Here is a 13,735-nt window from a genome sequence, read left to right on the forward strand (position 1 = left end):
AGAGAGAGAGAGAGGAATATAGGAAGGCAGGGATGTTAACCAGTCAAGAGCCTGGTTGGCTACCCTAGGCTGGGGGAAGGGAGAAGGGGAAGACAGAGAAGGGAGGGAGGGTGTAGATACGTGTACGTACAGTACTTGAGTTAAAGCCGCTCTCGCAAACCAGACGTTCTGAGAAAGCACAAAAGTGCCTTCACTGCCTTCTGAGCCGATGATCGGTGGGGACGGTGCTCTAGTAGCCTAGTACTCTCGGCAGCCTGGCTGCTACGGTGGCAGTTATTTACGTAAGAACTGTTATGTAGACAAAATTTGAGATGGCTGCTAATAGACACTCCACGCTTCGCGATAGCGTTGAAGGAGGCTATGCGAGCAGCCACTGCTAACGAAAATAGTTATGTGACAAAAATTAGGCCTTGTTGTGTCTCCCGCATATTCCCTTGCTGGGCTGAATGCTATAGGGATTCAAAACAGGAACTGTGCCTGCGTTATCCTTATAACACTACATATGCAGTTAGGGCAAATGATGAGTATCATGGCGGAGACTCTGAATTCATTCAAGAAATCCATGGGCGCTAATAGATGAGTGCTAATAGATACCCGATGCTGCGCGATAATGTTAGGGTTGCTGCGTCGTTTTAACACGACAGCGTTAAGGAGCCCGTGTCGCAGAAAATCCGGCGTTCGTGTACGGCGTCGGCGTCCGGCGTCGGGCGTCGTTTCGATGTAGATATTTACTAACCACCCATGCCCACGCTCTCCATGTGACGCAAGAAATTTACTGAATTAATTGAATTTTTCAAGCTAGAGTATACATAGAAAAACCGTTAACTATGACTTACACACAACCTACATACATGATAGCTCTCGGATTGTAATTTGAACATAGGAGAAAACTTATCTCTCTTACGCGACAACTCAAAGAAACACATTTTCCAACGTTTCTACCATTCACAGACCAGCCGCGGCGTCCGCCATTTGCGCGCGCCGGCGTGTGGGTGCCTCGGGGACCACGGAGCGGCGCGCCCGGTTCCTCTAGCTGGCGCTCGCCTCTGTCGCTTCGCGGCCCACGCAAGAGGCCGCGTTTCTACCACAACGCCCACCCTTCGTGCAGCGCCCGCGGTCAGCGTTTCCCGGTAAAGATTGCGGTTACGTACGCTCCAGTTGCCGGGAGGCGTGAGAAGCAGTCGGGATCTTTGAATGCTATCAAGTTCCACTCTTAAAGGCGAAGCTTAAGCGTCCTCCAAATTTGTGTAGTTGTGCATCGTTCATTTTCTCGGTCTTTTTACGGAGACATCGCGCCGGCAGTGGCCAAAGAGCTCTAAGGGCGCGTGCACACTAACACTTTTTTTCGGTCACGCAAAGTAGTCCTTGAGGTCGCTGATCTTGTCGACTGTACCAGAAGAAACGTCTCGTCGCATCGATTGGTCCGAGACCGATTTTCTTCACAGAAAAAAAAATAATAAAGCAAGCCAATTAAAGCACGCACTTTTCGCCTTGCTGTTTCATGAAAGCTATACGCTTCCCTATTCCCACAGTTTGTAGAATCTGCGTAATTTTGTGAATACAGACACATACCAGATGTATGCCTTGAATGCAGAACAAACCTGCGAGAAGATGTACATTGCCAGCTTAGGTGAATGCGACGCGCATCTCGCAAGAGTTGGCGTACGTCAATGAGCATTTCATCGGGCGCGACTTCGCGTGATCGAAAAAGGAAAAAGCGCTACCTGTGTGAATGGGGGCTTAATCGCTCAAGCTCCGGACACTGTGCGAAATACGACAACCGAACTCGATTTGCTTACTCCAAGGCTTCCCGCAAGCCGCGCACTTTACGGAATACGAGCCGCCAGACTTTGAAGGGGAAGCGGACGTCCAACGTGCTTGGTCGCGTTCATTGTTAGAATGAGAGTGGCGAGCTTCGATGCTTCAAGCAGCAGATTCCTACTTCTCCCGTGTACAGAGAAAGGAGCGACATGGACAAAAGAAGTGGCGAAACATTTACAATATAAATTTATAATCCGATAAAAAAAAGAATTCGAAAAAAAAAATTTTCTCTACGGCACGATGGTTTGGCACGCCACGTGTTCCTCTATAGGGCGCAGCTCCGCGTCTCGTCGTCGTCCCGACGTCTCCGATCGGAACGGCCAGGAGGAAAGGCGCTTGTGAGTCAAGTCACGTCTCCGAGTCGTTTTCGGGAAAATGAGGCTGCTTCCTCTTCGCGCATACTCTCGCCGTGTGAAGGGAGACGGACAGAGGCGCACACCCCCGACGACTATGCGACGCCTTCGGAAATGTCCACAGTGTTCCGAGCAAAGCGCTCGCAGCAGAGAAAGAGCGGTGGGGTTTCCGGATCTCTTTTCTTCTTTATTTCCTCGGGCTTCGTTTTCAAGCGTCTCGCGAAGCTCTTCCTGCTTTAGTTTTTTGGCAAAGCTCTCCACGCTGTGTACTTGTGTATTGCGCGTTGAACTTGAGGCACGCGCTAAACCTTGTTGTGTGTATACGTATGTATATATACGTTCGTCTCGGTCGCTCCGTGCTATATGTGCGGGGGGGGAGGGGGGGGGGGGCGCGTGAACGCGCGCGTGTCGTCCGCCTCGCGAATTGGATTCGACGTTATTTTGTTTGCGTGGAAACTCGCTAAGGTGGTCACGCTCTCTTCATCGCCGCAGAAAAAGAGCGCCACGATGACACGGGTGGATGGCTAGCGGAGTGGACCGCGAGCCTGCACCCTCCCTCCGTTTACTCGTTTGAATGTGGGCGCAATCAGACACGACAGTTACGAAAAGTGACATACGCGATCTGGTCACGGGTACGCGTGACAGTGGTGCGTACGGTTTATGAGAAGGAAAGTGCAGGCTGACGGTTCACGACATTCACGTTTAACGAAACAAAAGCGCAGTACGGATGAGACGCTTATAGATGTTCCTGTCTATAGACGTAAACGTGAGAGACGAAAATTCAGCGATTTACTCAGCTCGTGTTCTGCCAACGGCTCGTATTCTATCGCTGCAATATGACACAAGACACCTCTTTCTGATAAAGGCGGGGGCATGTTCCAGTTATATCCCGCTTAACACTGTTCGGGTGTTCCCTTTAGCAGTGGATCGTGCTGTAAGTACAGCACGAACGTATACGAAGACAAACGAGAGAATGAGACGGAACCCAGCGCTAAAACTGTGTGTTGCGTGCCGTGACGGCTTGGCAGAGCAATAGCGTAGTATATGTAGAAAATACATATAGCTGTATGCTATACCTTTATATAGTACGCGTACAGTGCTCAACGATTGAAACGCGATACCCAGACAGCATGCCTGCCGGCGCTTTCTGCACCACCGGTGATCTCAGGGTGATCGCTCAGGAGTTCGAGTGCAGTTACGATGCATAAAAAAGATTCTCGCTTTCATGTTACGCAAGAATGCATCATCTCTATGTCACGAGCGCCCACCGATGGCGCAAGGAAGTACCGGCCACCATGTTGTCCGAGTTCAATCGCTGAGCACTGTATACGTATACAAACAAGCTGTACATGTAGTACATATATGGGCTACCTGCAATGCCTCACATACCAGCCCAACGAAATGTACTTACATCGAGGCTGCGAAGTGTTCGAGGGTTTAGGGAAGCCAGCCTGGATGATTGAGTTTCCAAATGTAAAAGAGGAATCGCGTGCGTGTTATTGTATGGACAGTCACGTTGTCACGGTTGCACGATCTACAGCTATAACAACAATCGCTGAGAGAAGACAAAGAACGATAACGATGTCGCCGTGCTTGCTTGATTCAGCTACTTTGTGGCCTGTCTGTGCAACACACTGTCGTTCAAGTGCAAGTTCTCCGGTGGAGTTGGTCGTTCCTCACTAGACGTCTTTGAGTGACATCTAAATAACTGAAGTGACGAGAAAGCGATAAAGCGAAACTGAGGTATAGGAGTTCCACTTAGCAATGGCTATATGTAGGAAAGCTCTTCAACTGGTGTTTAGGCTCGGTCAACTTTCTGCATTGAAAAAAAAAAAATCTGTAGGTGGCATGTTTGGTTGCATGTATTGCTGACAAATACGAATCTAGTTTGTTCAGAAGCAGAGCGAAGACCGCGGGTATTCGCTGCACAACTAATAAGCACAAATCACCTAAAGGTAGAAAACCGCAGCGAGAAGAAACGCGACTGGTCTGTTTTGCAACGGTTAAAGAAGAGGTTACAAAAGAAAGAGAGAGAGAGAGAAAACAAGGACGAGGGGACAAAAAGAAAAAGAAATAAAGGAAATGACAACCATGACGCTTGGCAACGGCTGCACGACGACGACGACTACGACGACGACCACGCATGTGGTACAGGAGCGTGTCCCTGTCTATCGATCCCCGCTGCGGTCGGTGTGCCAGCGGTTGCCGCGACGGTGACGGTGGGAGGAGACGCGCGGCCAAAAGCTGTCGCCCACCTTGCGGGCGTCATCAGCTGTCGCGGCAACGGCGCGAGCACAACGCGTTCTCTCCTTTCTTTTTTTTTCTCTTTTTTTTTCCTGTCCTCAGAATACGCGCCCCGGCTGCTTTGCCTGCAGCCCGCCGCCGCCGTCACACGTGCGTCAGCCGCCGCGTTTTTCCGGATCGCCTCTTCCCTGCACATTGGTTCTTTGCGGCTTTCCTTGCGACGTCTGTCGGCGCTCTGGGCCGAATGATTTCTCAACGGTGCCGCAGACTCTGCCCTCCTAATGCGAGCTGCTCTTCCTGAGCTTGCGCAGGAACGTGACGATCGACGCTGTAACGGCGAGGCAGGTGCTGTACGGAGTGAAGGGAAATATCTTACGTTTCTGCTTTCGACAGCACACGGGGCAAACGTTTGGTAACGTTCGCCTGAAGAGACGTGACAGCATAATGGTCACATGTATGTTTTTATTTGTCTCTTAAGTTGTGTATATATATATATATATATATATATATATATATATATATATATATATACAGCCATAACACCTACGAATTTGATCATACGGTGAACATTACAGTCAGTATGCAGTCACATCGCACGTGACGTAAAAAGAGATACACTTCACAACTACACTATATCCAGACATGTTCCTGCCGGCGCTAATCAAGTAATGTAAGCATGAGGTGGCAGCACAGCACCTACGTGGCACACAGCACAGAGATCAAGCGCTACTTCCCTAAACATTACAATGTAAGCCACTCGAGATCTACAAAAAACGTGATGATAATAAAGTGCCGCGCGACATTACAGCCAGAATGCAGGTGAACGCATTGCTCAATAACCGCAATAGTGAGCAGGATGAATGATGAAGGCTTTTATTTGCATGTGCACTGTGGAATACCGTGTCGTGTGGAGACTATGGACAGTAGTGACATATAGTTAACGTAAACTGCGCAGAAAAAAAAAAAAGAAAACAGGGCTTTTTGAAAGAAAGCTACGTCTAATGGCATACATTCATAGGGAGTCGCGGATAATGTAAAGGGTGCTTAGTAGGCACGCTAATTAATGTGCCTGTGTTTTCCTTAGTGCCAGATGACACGATGACTTCGCGGACTTCGCGATCTTGATGGGAAAGAAAGCCTGAATCAAGCATACTGTCCCAGAGTTTTTTGAAAGAATGCTCTGGTAAGCGAATATGTCTTTATAATGGTAGGTTAGGAAGCGCATTAGCATGCGATTGCGATCTGTGGGTATTAAAACGTATTCGAAACGAAGTATCTGTTTGGACAATATGTTCTTTTTTTTTTTTTTTGCAGACGTTGCTGTCAAACATGTATATAGCGTTGGAGGTATCGCAAATAAAAGATCCGCGAATTTTTAGGGTAGAGAAAAAGTAGAATTGGTTATGTCTCTTTCTAATGCCATACGACTCCTGGGCAACCCCCGTAGCAGTAGATATGCCACCCGCCATCAGTAAAGAAAAACCAAATCAGTTATGGCTGATCGTGTTGGTTTGACTATTAAGCAAACAAGCAAAAGCTCGCAAACAGGACGCGTATTCACAAAAAAAAAACAGAAGAAAGAAAGAGAAGTTGTCAAGCTAGAAATGCTCGTAAAACGAAATGCCATCCAATCAGGATGCGACATATCATAAGCCACGGCAGCTGGACAAGGGCGAAGAGCACTTACGGGCGAAAAGCTTTTCGAATTCAACCCAAACGATGGCTTAGAACCCGTATTCACTATAAGGAAGCAGTTCATGCTCTATCAAGTAGTATGTGAGAAAAAAACAAATTACCTGCAAATCGTGGCACTGAAGAAAAAATAAAGTTAAATTCTATGGTTTTACGTGACAGAACCATGATCTGACACTGAGGCACGCCGTAGTGTGAGAGTGCGGGCTGATTTAAACCTGCCTGACGTTCCCTAATGTGCGTCCACTGAACGGTACACGAGCGTTTTTGCATTTCGCTCCCATCGAAATGCGGTCGCCGTGGCCTGGAATTGTAACTGTGACCTCATGCTTAGCAGGGCAATGCCACAGCCACTAAGACACCATGGAGGAAGGGGGGGGGGTTATGACACTGAACATATTGTTAAAGAAAGGAAGCCAAACAATAAAAAGGAACACGTGATATTCTACAAGTGTACTTCCACGCACATGAAGTTTGACCCACACGGGGTGGTAGTCGTTACCCTTTAAGTGGAAGTAAAGCACCCGAGCTGCATCCGGGGCCGCTATCCTCGCCACCACCTTTTCTCTTACATCTTCGCGTATGCCCTCGGATCAGTGGTGCCCTTAGCGAGAGGGCGGCCGTCATTTGTAGGGCAACTTAATAGTGTGGAAAAGCCTACTTCCAGCATTTCGCGTATCCTAAATATGTAACTGCTTACATCTAATTGGTTACTGAATAAAAAAGTAATTTAATTACAGTGAGCGTAGGTCTAGTAAATATAGTGATCGTTAAGCTACAAATTTGCCAATAAAAGTAGTTCATTAAAAGTAACTAATTAAATGCAATTCGTTATGTACAAGTCCGAACCTGCTGAAGAAACGGCCCATTTACTATTGACAAAAGCATTAATTCCGATACATGCGTGTGTTTCAACGTATCAGAGCGTGCCTTTATTTCGAATCGAAACAGCGAAAAACGCTAGAAAGTTCGCGTTGCCATACATAGCTGTCACGTTTCTGTGACATCTTAGCGGTTATTCTCATGCCAGCGCATCAACATTCGCACTCACAACACGTGCACGCACACGAAATACGTACAAACGCGCGCACATTTTGCGCACACACAGACAAAAGCACACGCGCGCGTTCTAAATACACGCACGTTTTAAGCACGCAAATGCGCGCGCATGAACACACGCACACATGTGCTTACGCACGCAGGCACGCAAACGTACGCGAAGTGCAAACCGAGAATCCCCTGATTGCTTCATTGTTTCCACCGAATAGCAGCGGCCCGACAAGCCGACCGCAAAGCGTCACTGCGCAAACAGCGTCGAAAGCGAGTCCAAAGCATCCATTGATAGCCCCAGCCGGCTCTTGGGAGCAGGCAATAACGTCCCATCGGACGACTATACAGAAGCAATCAGGGTCAACCCATCCGCGCCCAAGCGCTGCAAGGGCAAGCCGAAGCAGCGTAGACCGGCTGACCGCTGCCGCCGCCGACCACCCTCTCGTATATATATCCCATAGTGGGCAAGGAAATGGACGCTCTCGGGTGTTTAATTTCCTCTCCACGGAAGCCATCCACATCCGGACTCCCTCCATCTGTTTACGTCCCCTTCTTAGCGTGGGCCGCGCAGGAGCTACGTAGGCTACTGCCCTCTCCCCCCCCCCCCACCAAAAAAGGACCACCAAACGGCGCAGTGGCGTAGCGCAAACAAACGCGCCAGCGGCACAAGCGTCGGCAACTGTGATCGCTGCAGAGTCCCTGCAGTGATGACCCCACTCCTCCCGGCTCTTTCTTTCGTTGGTTGTATCTCTTCTTTATTTCTCTCCTTGCTTTTCCTTTATATCCTTCGCTTCGCGCGACTGTGTGTCTCTCTTCGTGTGTCACGGAAACCACAAAGAGCGGAGCGCCGGCGCCGGCTGTTGGCGGCTGTATCGGGCTCCGTATGAGCGATGAGATGAGAGGCGACCATTGTTTGACCACCACTTGGGTCTGTCCGTGCGGCTGCCGGGAACCCCTCCCCTCACCCCTACCCCGTCACACGTTAAGCAGCCCTAAACGATGACGGTCCCAACCCGGAGGTATACACACGTGAGCCTTGTGGTGCACGGACTGGAAGTCTGAGCGACGTCTTGCTACGGTGGTCGCATTGGCCGAGCTTAACTCCTTGCTTAGATAAACAGTTTCATTTAAAAATGAAGGACCTACTCTTAGCGGTCGAAACACAACGGTCATTCAGCAAGAGAGAGAGATAAAGAGAAGTCATCAGGGAAAGGCAGGGAGGTTAAGCAGGCTGATCCCGGTAGGATACCCTGCACTAGAAGGCGGAAAGTGGATTGAAGGAGGAGAAGGAAGAAGGAAGTTCACCGTTTTGCACTGTTACACACACAAGCGTTCATCGCCGAGTCAGTCGCAGGTAGTCATACAGGCTGGTGCATTTCAAGAAATGCACCAGCGCAATTCTGGCCTTGCAAATAGCAGATGTACGAGGCCATGGGCCCAAGATCCTCTCCTATGTGAAAGACCTGTCGTCTAAGTGCCCCAAAGCTTTCCGAAGGACATTCCTCTCATCTTCGTAGGTGGGGCAGTCTCACAGGAGATGTATGGTTGTTTCTTCGACACCACATACGCTGCAATTGGGACTGCCCACCATTCCAATTAGGAATAAGTAGGTGTTTGTGAAAGAAACCCCTACTCGCATGCGACGCAGTAACGCCACTTCCCGTTGGTTAAAACTACGTAAAAGTTGTAATCTCAGGTTTGGGTCCATGAAATATAGGCGCCGGTTGGTGAACTTCAATGTGTTCCATTTCCTTGGAGTAAAAATATGGGCAAGACTGCTGAGGGGCCGCGCTGAATTCGTTCTCGACAATGGTATCGAGGTGCTTCCACATTCACCATGTGCCTCACGGGCAGCTTTATCGGCACTTTCATTGCCAGTAATGTTGCAGTGCCCAGGTAGCCACTGAAATACAATGTCGTGGCCTCTGTCCACCGCTTGATGGTAGCGTAATCGTATCTCTGCTACCAGTTGTTCATGTGGGCTGCAGCAATGCCACCCCGAAACATAACTCTATTGGGCAGTAAAGAGCATCTCTACTGGTATTATCAAGGAGCGATAGCCTTTGGGCTTGTTTGTTTATTGATGGTTCTTCTTTTAACTTCACTTTTAGTACAATTCAGTACGTGTATATTGGAGTGCGTTGCAAATACTATATCCTAAATGATTGCCCATAATGCATAAAGGTGTTTGCGGTCACACACAAACCGACTCTATCGAGTTTCTGTTTTCCCCGAAATCTTGCGAAAAAAAGAAAGAAGCAAGAATAATGAGATCGTACAGTGATCAAGCAACATGTAATATCCTACAAGGTGGATGCTCCAGCGCTGACATCCGCATGCACGCGTCATCGCTGTCATTTCTCTATGTGACATTCTACGTTGCACTCCGAAGTTCCCACGACAACAGCACACACTGCTATAGGCAGGCATCCGCACCATAGTGACGCGCTGATCCTCAGATAGAGTGGCTCTGAACCACAAAGTGGCCCGCAGTCACGGAAATCTCCCGGAGCACCGGCACTGAAGGGGGGACAGACGCCGAGGGGCATTCTGTCTTCCTCTTTCTTTCTTTCTTTCTTTCTTTCTTTCTTTTTGCGAATCTATATCAGCTCTGCTTGCCTTGGTAGTTCGCCAGCGCCCCCTGTCGTTCCGCAGCTGTAGAGACCCTTAACAAAGGTTCCCACTTCCTCGCGTGGCCCACGCACCCCCACGAGCGCTTCTGGCGCGGAAATGGCGTGAAGATGAATCGCCAGAAGTGTCCTCGGTCGCCGCGACCAGGGCGGCTCCGAACTGTATTTACGATCTCAACACCCTACTGCTTTATTCGCGTGCTCGTCCTCCGGTCCTCCCAGTTGTGATCGGGCTGCGGCACTGCCTCTGAATGTGTAGTGTGTGACCTGCACCCGCGTGACTGTTCTCAGTTTGATGGACAGGGAAATTTGACCACGGGACGTTTTCCTCGTTGGCACACCTTTACAGGAGGCATCCACTTTTCCATCTTCCGATTTCTCCTCCCCCTTCCCTAATGTAAGGCAGCCGACCGGATGCTTTTTCGGTTAACCTACCCACCTTCCTCTGTTCATATTCTTTCTCCCCGCAGAAAATGTCAACGGGTTATGGAGCATAAATGTTGAAGAAAAATGTTCCTCGAAAGTCTTTAGCTGATGCTGTATTTGAATTTCGGACGGTTGAACCTAACAACGATCCCAGAAGCTAGCTATCAACGGAAAGCCTAAATGCGCTCACAACAACCAACTAATGAAAAAAGAATAATAATATAGAAGTGGATTTCAATCTTGAGCTATATATGCACATGCTATAGGTCAAGCATGTGTTGCGAGAAATCTATGATAGCATCAGCGTTTCCACGTAATCGCATATCTAGCAATTATTAAGGCCGTGGACTAGGTGTTCACGAACACATTAATTTTTTTTTCTAGCGGTCTGAAAAGACTCCTCGCATGATATTTCTAGCACACTGGCGCTTTGCCTTCCGTGTCACTGTCGTCTTCTTGAAAGCAGGAGCGCACGTACTTTTCTCTTTGTTACAGTGTGTGCCGAAGTTCTCTAAAGGGTGCACTGTAATGTCTCACTAATCATTAAAGAAACAATGATAACACACTTCTAAATTGCAGAGCTGACAGTAAAACCAAAGCGGGCCCTCCGAGGGCTCTGTATGCACCTCAAGTTTACCGTTACAAACCACAGCTTCCTGCCCATGTCTTTATACACGGGGAGCGCAAAATGAAGGCAGCTCTCACCTGGCCTTTATACTTGTCCAGAGGGGTTCATTGGATGCAAATTGCGGTTGTCCTCCTCCCCCCTCCCCACTCCCTTAATTAGGGAGAAGATAAGAGTGACTCGCATCTTTTTGGAGTGTCCACGAATCGGTTTCCTGCTTTTGTTTTTTCGGCGCCACATATGCCAGTCAGGTCAGCTAAACTCTATACAAAGCGGCCCTTCCGCGATGCGCAAGAAAAAACAAAGCGGAGAAACAAAAGCTGTCACCCTCTCTCTCTCTCTCTCTTGTCTCCATCGAAAGGCGATCCCGAGGTAATGGTATTCTAATCATGTCGGGGCGTCGTTAAAATAATTATGGTCCGCTCCCGATACAGTCACACGCACAGGCACACCACGCGCACGCGCGCTCTGTGGCAGTAAGCGACAAGGAAGAAGCAAAAATATATAAGAGGGTGTGTTACAGGGGATGAGTATGGTGGAACGGCCGCTACGGGGCGCCGTCGGCAGCCTTCGCTGATGGCCGTGCGCAAAGCGCGCGATTTGTTTCGCGACGAGGCGTCGTGCCACGCATTCATATGCGGACATCTGCGGTGAATACATCTGGCCACGAGAGAATTCGACGGTGTGTGAACGGTGGAAGGGGGGAGCTGATTTCAGTAGGTGAGATTGAGGGAGAGCAGCATGGGGGGAGGGGGGGGGACACACACGCACGCGTGAAGAAGTACAGAGGTGTGCAGGGGCGAGGTTCGAATGGTAGTGTCGTTAGTGCTCAGGGGGGGGGGGGGGGCGCTTAGACGAGAACCTCTGCTTCCTGCCTGTAATGTGCGAAAAAGCGCAAGCGCAGCCCTTCTAGCTGCGAGGGTGTAACACCTCTGGTCAATTCCTGATTTCACCTTGTTGCGTGCACTATACTCTCACCAGCCATCTTCCTGTCGCTTTGTGTATGTCTGCCTCTCGATTTTCTTTTACCTTTTCGAGGTTTGCTGGTATTCTCTTAGTATAAACATGCACCAAGTAACCCAACAAGCCCAGCAAGCCACTCATATAGAACGAACGAACGAACGAACGAACGAACGAACGAACGAACGAACGAACGAACGAACGAACGAACAAGCGAACGAGCGAACGAGCGAGCGAACGAACGAACGAACGAACGAACGAACGAGCGAACGAACGAGCGAGCGAGCGAACGAGCGAGCGAACGAACGAGCGAACGAGCGAGCGAACGAACGAACGAGCGAGCGAGGGAGCGAGCGAACGAACGAACGAACGAACGAACGAACGCACGAACGAACGAGCGAACGAACGAACGAACGAACGAGCGAACGAACGAGCGAACGAACGAACGAACGAACGAGCGAGCGAGCGAGCGAAAGAACGAGCGAAAGAACGAGCGAACGAACGAGCGAACGAGCGAACGAACGAACGAACGAACGAACGAACGAACGAGCGAGCGAGCGAGCGAGCGAACGAACGAACGAACGAACGAACGAACGAACGAACGAACGAACGAACGAACGAGCGAGCGAACGAGCGAACGAGCGAGCGAACGAACGAACGAACGAACGAACGAACGCACGAACGAACGAGCGAACGGGCGAGCGAGCGAACGAGCGAACGAACGAACGAGCGAACGAACGAGCGAACGAACGAACGAACGAACGAGCGAGCGAGCGAGCGAGCGAAAGAACGAGCGAACGAACGAGCGAACGAACGAGCGAGCGAACGAACGAACGAACGAACGAGCGAGCGAGCGAGCGAGCGAGCGAACGAACGAACGAACGAACGAGCGAACGAGGGAGCGAGCGAACGAACGAACGAACGAACGAACGAGCGAGCGAGCGAGCGAACGAACGAACGAACGAACGAACGAACGAGCGAACGAACGAGCGAACGAACGAACGAACGAACGAACGAGCGAACGAACGAGCGAACGAACGAACGAACGAACGAACGAACGAGCGAGCGAGCGAGCGAGCGAGCGAGCGAGCGAACGAACGAACGAACGAACGAACGAACGAATGAGCGAGCGAGCGAGCGAGCGAGCGAACGAACGAACGAGCGAACGAGCGAACGAACGAACGAACGAGCGAACGAGCGAACGAACGAACGAGCGAGCGAGCGAACGAACGAACGAACGAACGAACGAGCGAGTGAACGAACGGGCGAGCGAGCGAACGAGCGAACGAACGAGCGAACGAACGAACGAACGAACGAGCGAGCGAGCGAGCGAGCGAGCGAAAGAACGAGCGAACGAACGAGCGAACGAACGAGCGAACGAGCGAGCGAACGAACGAACGAACGAACGAACGAACGAGCGAGCGAGCGAGCGAGCGAACGAACGAACGAACGAACGAGCGAACGAACGAGCGAGCGAGGGAGCGAGCGAACGAACGAACGAACGAACGCACGAACGAGCGAGCGAGCGAACGAACGAACGAGCGAACGAGCGAACGAACGAACGAACGAGCGAACGAGCGAACGAACGAACGAACGAACGAGCGAGCGAGCGAACGAACGAACGAACGAACGAACGAACGAACGAACGAACGAGCGAGTGAACGAACGGGCGAGCGAGCGAACGAGCGAACGAACGAGCGAACGAGCGAGCGAGCGAGCGAGCGAACGAACGAACGAACGAACGAACGAACGAATGAATGAATTTGATGCAATGGCGCAATGTTTCCCTCGTTCGCATTAGAAGTGACCAGTTTGTGACCAATTATACTCGAAAAGTGAAGGTGCCCTTCTCTGTGTTTGCCTCTTTGCGTTGGTGGTTACGTACGTGTATAGCGGTGAGTAGGGTTGTTGATAAATTTGATTGTAATTTGGAA

At 50.2% G+C, this 13,735-nt stretch overlaps 1 long non-coding RNA gene across 1 annotated transcript in view; it reads left to right on the forward strand.

The window, feature by feature from the left end:
• Nucleotides 1-13,735, forward strand: part of LOC142585245 (uncharacterized) — a 157,411-nt gene that overhangs the window by 76,114 nt on the left and 67,562 nt on the right. The window lies entirely within an intron of this gene.

Source organism: Dermacentor variabilis, chromosome 6 (assembly GCF_050947875.1).
Source record: "Dermacentor variabilis isolate Ectoservices chromosome 6, ASM5094787v1, whole genome shotgun sequence".
Lineage (NCBI taxonomy): Eukaryota > Metazoa > Arthropoda > Arachnida > Ixodida > Ixodidae > Dermacentor > Dermacentor variabilis.